The sequence below is a fragment of the Poecilia reticulata genome, linkage group LG3 (genome assembly GCF_000633615.1).
Source record: "Poecilia reticulata strain Guanapo linkage group LG3, Guppy_female_1.0+MT, whole genome shotgun sequence".
Classification (NCBI taxonomy): Eukaryota; Metazoa; Chordata; class Actinopteri; order Cyprinodontiformes; family Poeciliidae; genus Poecilia; species Poecilia reticulata.
Window position 1 is genome coordinate 15,692,044 of NC_024333.1, and position 12,961 is coordinate 15,705,004.

Genomic DNA, 12,961 nt, shown 5'->3' on the forward strand with positions numbered 1-12,961 from the left:
TCCAGGTACTATAGATTAAATAAGCATTGTGTGCTGAAGAGGGAGTGTTGGAAACGGTGGTAGGTTCTTAAAGAGACTGAGACCAATTTGGCTATGATGCAAAGTCAAATTTCTTTTAAGTTGTTTTTGTTTCATGCAGCATTTTCATAACTGAAGGTAACATAATTACTTGATTGCTGAATAAAATCACTCTGTGCCTGGAAATACACACCTTTTAGACATCCTGTTCTTTTATTTTTGCAATATTTTGTCCACGAGACTGGCCTCACATTTTGGTTTGTTTTGGGGAAAAACCAAATCCGTTTAAATTTCCAGTGTGTCCTGCAGCAAAAGAAAGCCGTAGCATGAAAAATCTGAATTAATTTAGCCTTACAAACTATTTCACATGCCCACTTGGCAGTGCTGGTACAGACAGGAGACACTTTATCACTAAATTGAACGTTTTGTTGACTTTCCTTTTGGATTCAGAGACAAACTGTTGTGATTGATGTGATCAAGTTTACAGGAGCAGCATTTGGGTTTAGCTGAAAATGCAGATTTTAAAAATTGGTAACCCATGTCGGTTTTGCTTGCTCATTCATATTGTGCATTACTCATTTTTTACATCTGTGTAATATGTTGTTTCAGATATCTGAAACATGTTTAGATGATTTACTATAAACTGTTGATTCCCTACAGCAGTGCTTTGCAGATTCAGAAGTTCACTAACCTAATTTAAACCTAATTTAATGATGAAGATGCAATTAAAAAGATCATTTTCATCAGGCTTCGGATATTGTGTCTGGCATAAGACTGGCACACTGTTATGATGGATTCCATTATTTTGTACATTGTGTGGAATTTAAGAGAAACTGGAGGGAATGCGTAAATTTAACAGATTGAAGTGAAGTCCGCACAGTGGCATCTCTTTAGCTCGTAGATGTTGCTTATCATTCTGCAATCGAACCTTGCTGTTTCTTTAGGGCCTTATCTGGTTCCCTCAAATGATTGGATTACATTGCATGTACCACCTGCTGTACTGAAGTTAAAAAAAAACAAACTTTTTTTACTACTTGCACCTGTGACAAGGATGAATAGGTAAAAACTGAGGCTGGCCTCGTATTAAATTTTTACCTCAATCTAATTTTTATGCCATTGCTATGTATGCTTTTTATTATTATTGCTTTTTGGATTATCAAACGTATGATTTTTTTTTTTTTTTCTGAAGGAATAAAATGTCATCAAGTGAGTCTTTTACCAATTGTAGCAATATGACCAGGTGATAAATCTGTTTTTGTGTAATGCAAATTAATGAGTGTGTATTGTTTTTCACATCACATTTATGTATTTGCCAAACTACGATATATTTAGGGTTAAAGTATAACACCATTCAATACTAATATTGGATAACATTGTGTGGCTTTTTCAACATGTAGACGACAGGACTGTGGAGACTAACAACTAAAATCCATATTAGTTATAATAGTTTTGTTTTGGTTGGATATGCTCAGATCAGGTTAGAAATCATTTGGTTGCAATCAAAGTTTGTCATTTCCTTTTTTTACCTTGAAACATGTTTTTGCCGTGTTTAGGAAATGTTCTGGTAATTTTTATGTAATGGCATTAATAAAACCAAAGGTTATTGGTGGGCTTGATTGATTATTTTTTTAAACTTAAAATTCTGTCAATGTTTCTTGCTAAACATTATAATCAGTTGAATTTTTTTAGTTCAATGTTTTTGGGCTTTACCTGATTTTTTTTGTACATCGTCCCTGTTAAATAAAGTAAACTAAACATGAAATGTGTGTACCAAGAGGTCAAAGCTGGTATTAGCTGTTTCATTAGTTAGGCTGTCTGCTCAAGTGGACTCTGCTGTCAGTCAACAAACAGGCATGCAGCTTGCAGTTTACCAATTGTAATCTTAAGAGTGACTGATGTGATCTGTGCTACAAAAAGTATTTTCAGAGAGCTGAATATACAGTTTTTATAAGCCAGCTCAATAGCAGTGTGTAGCAATAAGTGCTGAGCGAGGCAGAATGGTATTACTTTTATACTCCAGACAGTGGGAGACAACTCTGGTCACAACGGCTCTTCTTATTGAAACTTATTAAAAGAACCCATACATATTATGTGACAGAAGATTTTAGTGCTTTTGAAGCCCTAAACCCTTCCAAATGTTGCCACCATAACTTTGCAGCATTTTTCTACCCACAGAAGCCTGGTTGGCTGTGGACACATTTTTTTGAAAACGATTGTAAAGTGAAACTAGACTCCCAATACTGTTCCCCCTTTAATGTTTTTCTGAATCCGCGTCAGTTTGTCACTTGTAATTTAGTCACAATTGGCCACAAAGACCATGAATCAGTTAAGCCTCAACATTTAAAACTCAGACCATAAATATCAATGAATAGTTAATCTGCCCCTCCCCATGGTAGAGCAGCCATCTACTCTTGGGGAGACTAGATGGTTGCTCAGACTATATGATTTATAGAAAGGACCACTATTGAGGTTTGTGATTCTGCATAGTTGTATAGCTTTACAGTTCCCAACTTCACATTTATGTTTTTGTCCATTTTCACTGTGCCAGAAAACTGCGCAATTACTGATCCTGGAGGGAGAAACATGACCCTTTTGTATCCACATGCAGACACATTTATGGCAAAGAATGTGCGACTGTTTGTGTTGTTTCAGGAATTAATGCTATTTTTTGTCTTGTTTTTCAGGATTGTGGGGACGCTACAGCAGCAGGTGTTTTTTTTTTTTTTTTTTTTTTTTTTTTTTTTTTTTTTTTTTTGTTGGATTTTAGCCCACTGACATTCTCCCACAGCCATGGAATCGGTAGGTTCAAAAATATCTTTTAGAGAATTTCACATCAAGCCTGTTTCTGCTCCTTTTCTAAGGCTGTTTCTGTCGAGGCATTTTTAGTAAGCACCTATTTAAGTTTATTCTTTTTGGCTTTTTTTGATATTTTTCCTTCAGAATATGGATTGTGTTGCATCATGTATGGGCAATTATTTATGATGTGCATCCAGAAACCTTGTGTCTTGACTTATTTCCAAACCTATAGTTCTGTGATAAGTGAACATTATTCAGGTGAGATATGCTTTATTATTTAAATATTAGTTTGTGTTTTCACTGTTAAAAGTACATGGAAAGCTTTTCAGAGACGGTACCTGCCTTTACCGTGTATTGTTAGACATGCAAGAGATGAGAAGCCTGTACCAGCAGGCAGGCTGAAAGCACAGTAGTATTGAGCTGTATCCACTGGAATGCATGTATTAAAAATGAGGCTTAGTGCGTGCCTAACCTCTGCTTTTCTGTCCTTTTGTCAGAGGCTGTGTGTGTGCTTGTCTATAAAAAGTAGGTCACAGCCTCTGTAATGCACAACTAGCATGTGTCCAACAGAAGTCCTGTGAATCCCCCAGTCTCTATTTCACACATACATGGCAGCACGCACAAATATGGCTTCCTGTTGGTTGTGTGACTGTAGCAGAAATCCCATATAAAGTTGTAGTTTTGGGTGGAATAACTGTAAACCATGTCTATGTCAAAGAATATTAACACGGCATAAGCAAAGTTAGGGTAAATTTAGTCACATTTAGTGTTATCACATCTCTACTGATATAGTTGTTGAGATATTAGTGAGAATAGAAGGCAGATGCAATATGGAGAGATGTCAGGCACATTTAAAGAGGAAGGTAAAATAAATACAATTCATAAATTTGACACCATGAGATTGTTGTAAGAATCAACCAATCTTCATTAAAAATACATCTTGAATGGCATATTAACATCTGATTACAAAAGCAAAATTAGAAACTGTCAAATTTGTCTTATTTAATATTTGTTTCTCAGTAATGGCTATTTACACCATCAGCTAGTGTTTTGACCTTTTCCTTACCTTTGTATAAATTAAATTTTCTTCTCATTCCCCCTTAATCTATTAGTCTCCTTCCATCTGGCCCTCTTATGCCTTTGTGGCTCTGCAGCTGCAAGAGCTGTTTCTGTTCACCTCTAAGAGTTGTCTAGATCTTCCTTCTATCAGTGGAAACCAGGAAAACTAATCACAAAGCTTATTTTAGTGCCAACAGTCTGGATACATGTTGCGTGTGTGCATTGGGGGCTGGATAAACACCCTCACATTGCACATGCACTCAGTCACACTCACACCAAACCCTCTGCCACTCTCCTCCTTCCATACCTCATGTGATGCCAGTCACATGCTTTCCAGGCAAGCAGCTCAGTAAATCAGAATCCAAGTTTTATTTTTAACTGCTTTAAATCCCCAACCTGGTCTCATGGTTTGACAGAACTGACTGAGGTTGCTGGTGATCACTTGTTTCGTTGTCTTTGTTCTGATTTACCCAGTCACAGCCAACGCTCTCCACATGCTGCTCACCTGAATTTTATCACAACAGACCCTTTCTATCTTGAATTCCTAACATGCAGTTCACCGTTAGTCAGACTGATGTGTTTTTTTATTATTTTGAAAGTTTGGACTGTTGCAATGGTTAACAGTTGTCATTAGGATTTATTTTTTTATGTGTAAGAAACAATCTTAAATGGCAAGGATAAAAAACTCAATTTATTAGGCATCATTGAAAAGTTTAGTTGATCTTTAAAAAGGACCAATTTTACTGAGCACAGATTTTTATTTACTAAGTTTCTGGCTAGGTCTAAGGTGAGATGTTTTCATGTTGATTTTAGGTGCTGGAAGGGGAGGCTTGAAATGATCCTCTGCTTTAATACGTCTTAGCTAGCAAAGGAGGGAGTTAATAAGCTGAGTTTGAAAGTATGCGTGAAGTGTGTGGTAGTGTGTGCTTCACAGAGTCTGGTCCTATGGTAGCTCTAATAGTGGCCTGTTTTTACAGCAAGATTTTGAAGCCATAGTTTGGAAGAGATTACTAAACGTGCCAAGACAGGGCTAGTGTTCCAGCTTCATATACATCTGAATAAGTGACATCAAAAAGATGTTAATATTTATGAAGAAGGATCACCTGAAAGAATCCAATTTCCAACATCAGAACTGAATGCTGCTCAGTGCTGATAACTCTCTTTGCACTCAGATTTCTACAGATGGGTTAGAAATCTCGTCTTTAGAATCTACCTAAAAATCATTTTATAATTTGACTAAAGGAAGCATTAATGTGAAGTGATTTATAGCTTCCTGTAAAGAGTTGCCATCAGAGCTGTTTGGCAAATGCAGCTGTATGGATGCATGTGTCAGCAAAATAATATTGGAATCAGTGATGTGAGGTATTATTTTGGGACGGATTATATATTGGCGTTAACATCATTATCGGCTGATTTTAATAAAAAACTATTTAAATAACAGTATCTGTCCGATAAGTAAAATTGGGTAGATATTAATAGCTTATGTATGTATCCATTTGTTGTTGTTTGTGTTTGTGTTTCTGCAAGTGGAGGGGTGGTGATTTTTTTCAGGGTTTCAAAAGAATGGGGAGATATACTGAATCTCGTTTATTAGTCACAACTACATTGTTAATATCGGTATAAGCGCATATTTTTATATCGCTGCATCCCTAGTATTAAATCTTTTTACCTGCTTCACATAGTGTGAATATATATTGCTTCAGTTTTTTGCATGTAGACTGTTTGGACAGAACTAGCAACTGTGCACCGTGGCCAATCATTAGTGGTTTTGCTTTTATTTTGACTGTAATCTTTCAGCAGTGAAGCTCAGAGGGTAGATGTCGGTGAGTTCGATTTGGTGCAGATGAAAGGCTAACATTCTTGTAATCTCAGACCTCTACTGCTTTTCCTCACAACTCCTCTTCTATCTCCTCCTTTTCTTCCAAAGCAGGGCTTGTTCCTCAGGAGGGATTAGTGTGAGCAGCAGATCTGAACTGGGAAAAGTGGGGCCTGCCAGTCACATTACATAACTCGCCCCCGCTACTGCGGCTCTGCCTGGCCTGGCTGGAGCGACGACCATAAAAGCTTTGTTTTCCCAACCTTCCCTTTTTCCTTCCCCTGTGCTGCTCCTCCCCCTTCCCTTAGAGGCAGACTGCATACTGATGTTTTATAGAAGCAGTCTGTTTGCGGGGAACAGGCGAGCCTCTGTGGCTCGGAGTGTGGAGGAATACGCTAATAGCCAGTTGAATGGCAGGGAGCTTACATCTTAGGCAGGGGAATTTCAGGTCTACTGTTGGTCATACGATTTCAATGAAATGGGTTGCAAGGAAATGCAGCACTTGGCTTTATTGCCTGCCAAGGGTTTGGATTTCAGTATGTCCAGTGATTGCACAGAGGCTACAAGTTAATTCTGTGTTGAATTTCTCAAGGTTGACAGCCTGTAAGACAGTGTGAGAAAGAATTCCCCTGTTGGCTGCTGCTTCTCCTCTTTTTTTCTTTTATCTCATCATTCTCATAGAGTAGAGCTTGCTCTTTCTACCTGGGAGTTTAGCTCTGTTATGGGAGTTGGGGTCCCAACAAAGCTTGAATCTTTGCCTTAGAATTTGATTGTTGCATAGTTGCAGTTTCTGTAAGGTTCATTGGATGAAAGCACTCACTGCAGCTCCATGAGTTCTCACTCAACAAACAAGGCTGTGAATCCTTGATGGAAAAAGTTGCCACAGATCACCAGTTAAAAGTTTGCTTCAATTGTTGACACGGTTCCCTCTGGTACCAAGGGCGACATTTAGTGAGCAAGATAACTGAATTATAGCAAACATTTAACTGCAACATTATATTGTAATTAACTATGCTTAAATGTTACCTAAATACAGATAGTAGTTTCTGGAGTAGGACGAAACCTTAAAGCCATTTAGCCATGGCCTTTTGATCTGGCGATCTGAAGTATTTCTCTGATTTTATTGTCACATTCATTTAATGTAGCTACATAAACTGCATTTTATTTGGTCGTGTTATCCTAAAAGTGTATTTTGTATGAAGAAGTTTGTCATAACCATAATACTGTGTTTGAATGCCACCTTTTTTTTTATTTACATAAACACATTTGATACTATAAAAATCAATGTCCGGTGTTGGGAGTACACATAAATCGACTGCAGTATCACTTTAACATGATAATATTACAAAATCTCTTAATTAAAAAAAAGAGCAAATGTTTCCCTGACTATGGTGCTGTGCTGCTAATAAATATCAAACATATTTAATTGGTTTTGATATGAGGCATTTATATCTTGTGTAATGCCACTATGCACATAATTGAAATGGAATACCACAGTTACTTGGCATTGTCAAATAACTTATCTGAAGTGATTCACTATCTGTGACAGAAAATGATCTTAATCAGTTAAGATCATTTGTTCGGAAACATAAGACAACTAAATACCAACACATTTTTGTATTCTTATATATTTTTGTCTTACCAGTGCATGGGTTTTTGATCAAAGTGTTGTATTAAAAAAATATACATGATGCACATTTAAGTATTACTAGATAATTATTTTCCCCTTTTTTGCTGATGGAGAATGATTGATTGGTAGGTGGTGTCTGGTACCTAAAATACATGGCAAAGGACAATCTTGTAAATGGTAGCTATTGATGTTTGAACAATGTAGGCCCATAACTGCTTGAAATGTTGGTGTTCTTTGAACCCCTTCAGCTAGAAGCTTGTGTTTGGAAAAAATGGGTTTGAGATTATAAAATAGTCCTATTAGTTTCCATGCTGCATCGCTGTAAAACTAATCTGAAACGACGCATCTCAATGTGATGTAGCTTGAGTCTTATTTCCTTTTAGGCTTGTCAATATGATTTAGACTCCTTTGTTACCTTTTTTTATCTTGAAATGAAAAAAAGAACACAATTTATGTAACCGCATTAATTGGAGTAACACCGCTTGTTATGCCTGTTCACAGTAAATATGCAAATCAGGGAATCATCCGCTCCCCTCTAAAATGTAAAAACCAAGATTGTCAAGGACTTTGAGTCTCTGGCTTGCATTTGTATACAATCTTGGCTACATCTCTGCATTTGGAAATGGGATTGGGTGTTCTTTCACTGCATCAGACGATAGCCAAGTTCCCATCAAAGAGTAGCTGCTACACCAAAGGCTGTGTTTAGATGTGATGGCTAATTTTAGAGCTGCTAGGCCCTTGTCCAAGGTGGTGTAGGATAAGATAACATTGAAGTAGCCCTCCCTCCCTGCATGGTTGGGTTTTGTTTGTATACCCAGTAACTCTCATTCAGCCCCCTGTGGATGTAGTGAACAAAGACCTGTTTGTATGTTTACAAGAAAATCCTATTCATGCTTTCACCTCTCGATGAATTTCAGAGCCCACTGAGGACTTGACAGCTGCATGTATGACCTAATAAAAAGCCTTTCAATGTATCACAATGTCACATGAACATGCTAGTTTCATATTTGAATAAGTGCGTTGGACCTTTTCTTCTTTCTACTAATGAAAATGTTAGTGTACATGGCTGTAAGCAAAACCTTTTCCAGATATTGAAGGATTGCTTTAAAAGCTTGCGATTACTGCCATTTTGGTTGGTGTCTCATGGGGCCAATAATTATTTGAACTTGACGATTGTTCTTTCTCCATCAATGGTTATAGTATCACAATTAAGTATTGTCATTAAAATTTGAATAATAAACCAAACTATCGCAATTGAGACAAATCTAAAAAGAAATGTGTAGCTTCCCAGATGTATTTGGTGCTTAAAATGTTTCCAAAAAGTTTAAAAAGACTTCTGATTTTACAAAATCGGGCCATAAAAATATTTTTGGGTAATAACATTAAGGCATGCCCTCACACACAAAACTACTAAAATACTTTGTGATGTACTCATTGAACACACATGTAGCAGAGCTGTCCCAGCCAGGCCTTTCTACTCTGTCCCTCTCACAGCCACAGAGCAGTGACCTTGGTTTCAAGTAGCTATACTCTGTTAGAAAGCCAACACCTCTCTGGGGATGGGCTGACCTTGTTGTCTGGCACACTGTAAGTCTGCACGCCCCTCTGTGTCTCTCTGTCTTTTATTCACTCACTGGAACATCAGTAGCTGTAACAAGTCATTCTGCCTCAATTTCAGTGTTTCAATATCGAAAAACTGTCCTGTAAGTGAGCAAACGTCTTTGTTTTGTAGATTAAACACAAAACACAAAGATAAAGAAACTGGATGTTGAGCAGGTTGGGGCCTCTCCCTAACCAGGTGTTTCTTCTTTAGACTTCTTGCTCTTTCTGTGATGTGAAGCAGTGCACGTTGTCTCTTTATGCCCATCTCTCTTTTTTTTTATTATTATTTCTTGCAGTTGTGCATCTGCATGCAGTAAGTGAGTGAATGGGTTGAGACATGCTTATCCACTTTGTTCAAGCCTTACAGGTGGATAGTTATTATAGAATAGTTTCCCCCTCTATTATAATGGTTATGTGTCTCTCTGAAACAGCAGTAGCACTGTTTAAATAAACCATCTATGGTAACTGTAAACTGCAGAGAGTTAAGGCATCGCATATAAAAAATTAACTATTTTTTTTAAGAAACATTTTTGCAATACTTTACTTCCTCTATAATTTTATGTCCTGTAGGATGATGTATCAAAATGCTCTTTTCCCTGGTGGACTGTTTGTTTTCTCACATACAGCTGTGTGCATCTGAAGTTATAAATGAAATTAGAATTGGAAACAAAAACGTGTTTTTTTTTTTTTTATTTTATTTGGTTGCTTAAAGCCTGAAAGTGTTATATGTGCCATTGCTTTACTTTTTGCTGCAAAACGCTGTGAGCTGGTCAATTAAGACCTGTTGGAATCTGTAGTTTCCTTTCCTCAACCATTCACACAACAACAGAGCCTCTTGTTGCTTCATGGACTTCTTTACAAATTGCATTTGTTCTTTGGGATGTTTCTTGTGACAGTAAATCCAATGAGAACACTTTATCTCACATTAAGTATTTGCATGAATAGTTAGAAATTTTGTCAACAAAATAAAGTTTTGGCACTTCTATGGCTGTTATTCAAAATGCCAACACAAACTTCTATTGGAATCAGAATTATAATTTAGTATGGGGGGGGGGAACAAAAAAACAAAATGATTCCATCTTCACAATGTCCCCACAACTCTCCATAAGCTCTAGCATCTCAGACAATGGCCACATGTATTAGCACGGAATGCATGAATGCATCAAACTTAAAATCATAGGAAATGTTGCTTCCAAGCCTTCATTTATGACTGTGATATTACACTTATTGATGTTCTAATGAGGATCACAAGGCTGATTTTTTGTTGTTGTTTTTAAGACGTTTTGTTCTAATGCACTTGAGCTTGAATAAAGAAATTGTTCTTTATTACATTACCTTTTCATATTTTGTCTAATGCTCCTATATAATGTATATTTTATTCAATCACAGTTCACTTATCACACTAATATGAATGAATGATATGCAGTGTAATTTTCTTACTTTTAAAAGACTTTTAAACATTTTCTCTGAATATGAACAATATGAAATTGATACTGATGTCGAATACTTCAATAACTATGTTGATAATCATCAGCCCATACTTTCATAAATTTTCGTTTCCTTTGTGACAATATCCACACCACTCTGTAAAGCTTGAGTCTCTTGGAGATTAAAATTTCCACCATGTCGGCATCAAGGGCAGTGAACGTATGTCCAGCTAAGCAAGGCTGGTGGCATCAACTAAATGACCCTTTGGTAACCTAGCAACAACCTGTTGAGTAACTTGTGCAGCAGCGGTCAAGTTTCGCCATCATGCCTCATAAATACTTAAAAATAAAATGGCGTGGGGTGAAAGGAGAAAATAAATACAACAGCCTGAGAGGAAACAGTGGAAACACGAGAACATCACCAGGAAAAGTGATTTCTCATGTTTCAGATAGTTAAAACAAAAAATTAATTGATAATCATCTATCGACTGATATAAAACACTCATTGTTTTTCAGTCATAATGATGTCCTGCTCTGGTATGATCTTTGGAGCCTGAACTTTCAGACATATCATTGTTTGGTAAACATCAGGTTGCACAATCACTAGTCAGGATTTGCAAATCTGCATCTTTTTCCTGTTTTTTTATTTAGTAGGTTGTTTTTTTTTGCTGTATTGGTTTTGTTAACGTAGAAATAGTTGATTTTTTTCATTATTAAGTGGGCATGTTTCCCATTTAACAGTGTGTAACTTTAAATTAACTTTGAAGTTGATCTCAGCACCATGTGCAATAGGGTTTGTGTAATTACATTCTCAGCCCAACCAATATGTAAGCCCATAAGTTCATTTAAGAGTATCTAGAAGTTTTTCACTGTTTTAAATACAAAGGACATTTGTATTTAAAACTAATACAAATACAGACTAATTTTACCCATGTGTTTCTACTTTGTAACAAGCTGCATGCTGATGCTGCATGCAAGTTAGTTTAGGGCCAGCAGCTAGGCAGGCAGATGAAGCAGATGGACCTGTTTGGACATAACCATTCCCATGCCACCATATTCTTCCAGCGTTTTTCCACCTGCATGGCTCTTTGCAGATGACATCAAAGGGAGCAGAAGTCTGTGTTCAAGTGTGTGTGTGTGTATGCTTATACTACAAAAAAGGGAAAATGGACTAAAACCCAGGACAGTGAAAGAAGTCTTGCCTAAGCAGAATTTTGCTTACAGGCCTTGTTTCTGCCTCTGCGCTGCCTGTCAGGGTCCATTCTGGCTTCTCTCTCCAGCTTGTTCTCCCCCTGGTGCACTCTGCTGTCTGATCTCTCAGCCAAAGCAGCACTTTTATTTTTTTTTCCGCTGAATGTTTTACCTTTTCTGGTTTATACTGTACTGTGGAGTCATTGCAGCTTGTTAGACCCCATTGCTTACTGATACACAAGTGTTTTAACTTCCCAGGCGGCAGTCTTGTTGCTCTGAATGTGTTTGAGTGTTTGATGTTTCATTAGGGTAAAAAGAAACACTTTTTAAGCAGATTTTATTCTTATAAACTGTTTAGTTATCAAGTCAACATAAGCTTTATACCTTAACCTACATATACATACAGTAGTGTGCCACCATTGTAAAGCTTATTATGGAGGCTACAGCAGATACTTGAGTTGTGTAGAAAGCAGTGTATTGATTAGTGATTACAGCCACAAATTTTTATGGTCAACACTGGCATGTTTCAGATGCACAGTGGTGCAGTTGGTAGAGCTGTTGCCTTGCAGCAAGAAGGTCCTGGGTTCGATTCCCGGCCCGGGTCTTTCTGCATGGAGTTTGCATGTTCTCCTTATGCATGTGTGAGTTCTCTCTGGGTACTCCGGCTTCCTCCCACAGTCCAAAAACATGACTGTTGGGTTAATTGGCCTCTCCAAATTCTCCTTAGGTGTGTGCGTGTGTGTGTGGTCGTTTGTCCTGTCTGTCTCTGTGTTGCCCTGCAACAGAATGGCAACCTGTACAGGGTGTATCCCATCTCTCGTCCGAAACGTTCACTGGAGATAGGCACCAGCAGCCTTCCCGACTCCACCAGGGACAAGGAAATGGATGGATGGATGAATGAATGAAACAAACAAGAAATGTTTTTATGTGTAGAAACAGTTTTTTTTATGGAGTTGGCAAATGTTTACCTTCTTAGCTAGGCAGCTAATAGCGGCCAGGAGAGGACTGCTCTTGTAGCTTTCCTCTGAAAGCAGTGAGAATAAAAAACATCTTAAAAAAGCCTTCCTCGTGCTGTAATAATGTTCTAAATAACCTACATTTAACAGTTTATGCTCTTTAGTTGTTGAAATATTCCTCCGATTTGTGAACAAACTCATTTTTTCCATCGGCGCACTAAGTGAATAGTGTTTTATTGTTGTTTTCATTTTAAAACTTTAACACTAAATATCTATACAAATCTTAATGAAGGTAACTCATTAGGACCAGAAGTCTTTGAGCCCTGCAACATGAACGTTAATACATTAAGCTGAAGGAAGATAAACTAAAGAAAGCTGATGTGTCTAAAACCATAAAACTGACTATTTGTGACATTAGTCCAGGTCTCAGTCTCAGCTTTTACTGCTACTTTGATTACATTTTCAG

At 37.4% G+C, this 12,961-nt stretch overlaps 1 protein-coding gene across 2 annotated transcripts in view; it reads left to right on the forward strand.

The window, feature by feature from the left end:
- The window catches only part of ankrd11 (ankyrin repeat domain 11), a 122,007-nt gene that overhangs the window by 32,476 nt on the left and 76,570 nt on the right, over positions 1 to 12,961 (forward strand). For both annotated transcript variants that reach the window (XM_008405125.2, XM_008405127.1), the window contains exon 2: positions 2,703 to 2,817. The gene's annotated coding sequence lies outside the window, so the exon portion shown is untranslated. The remainder of the gene's footprint in view (positions 1 to 2,702; positions 2,818 to 12,961) is intronic.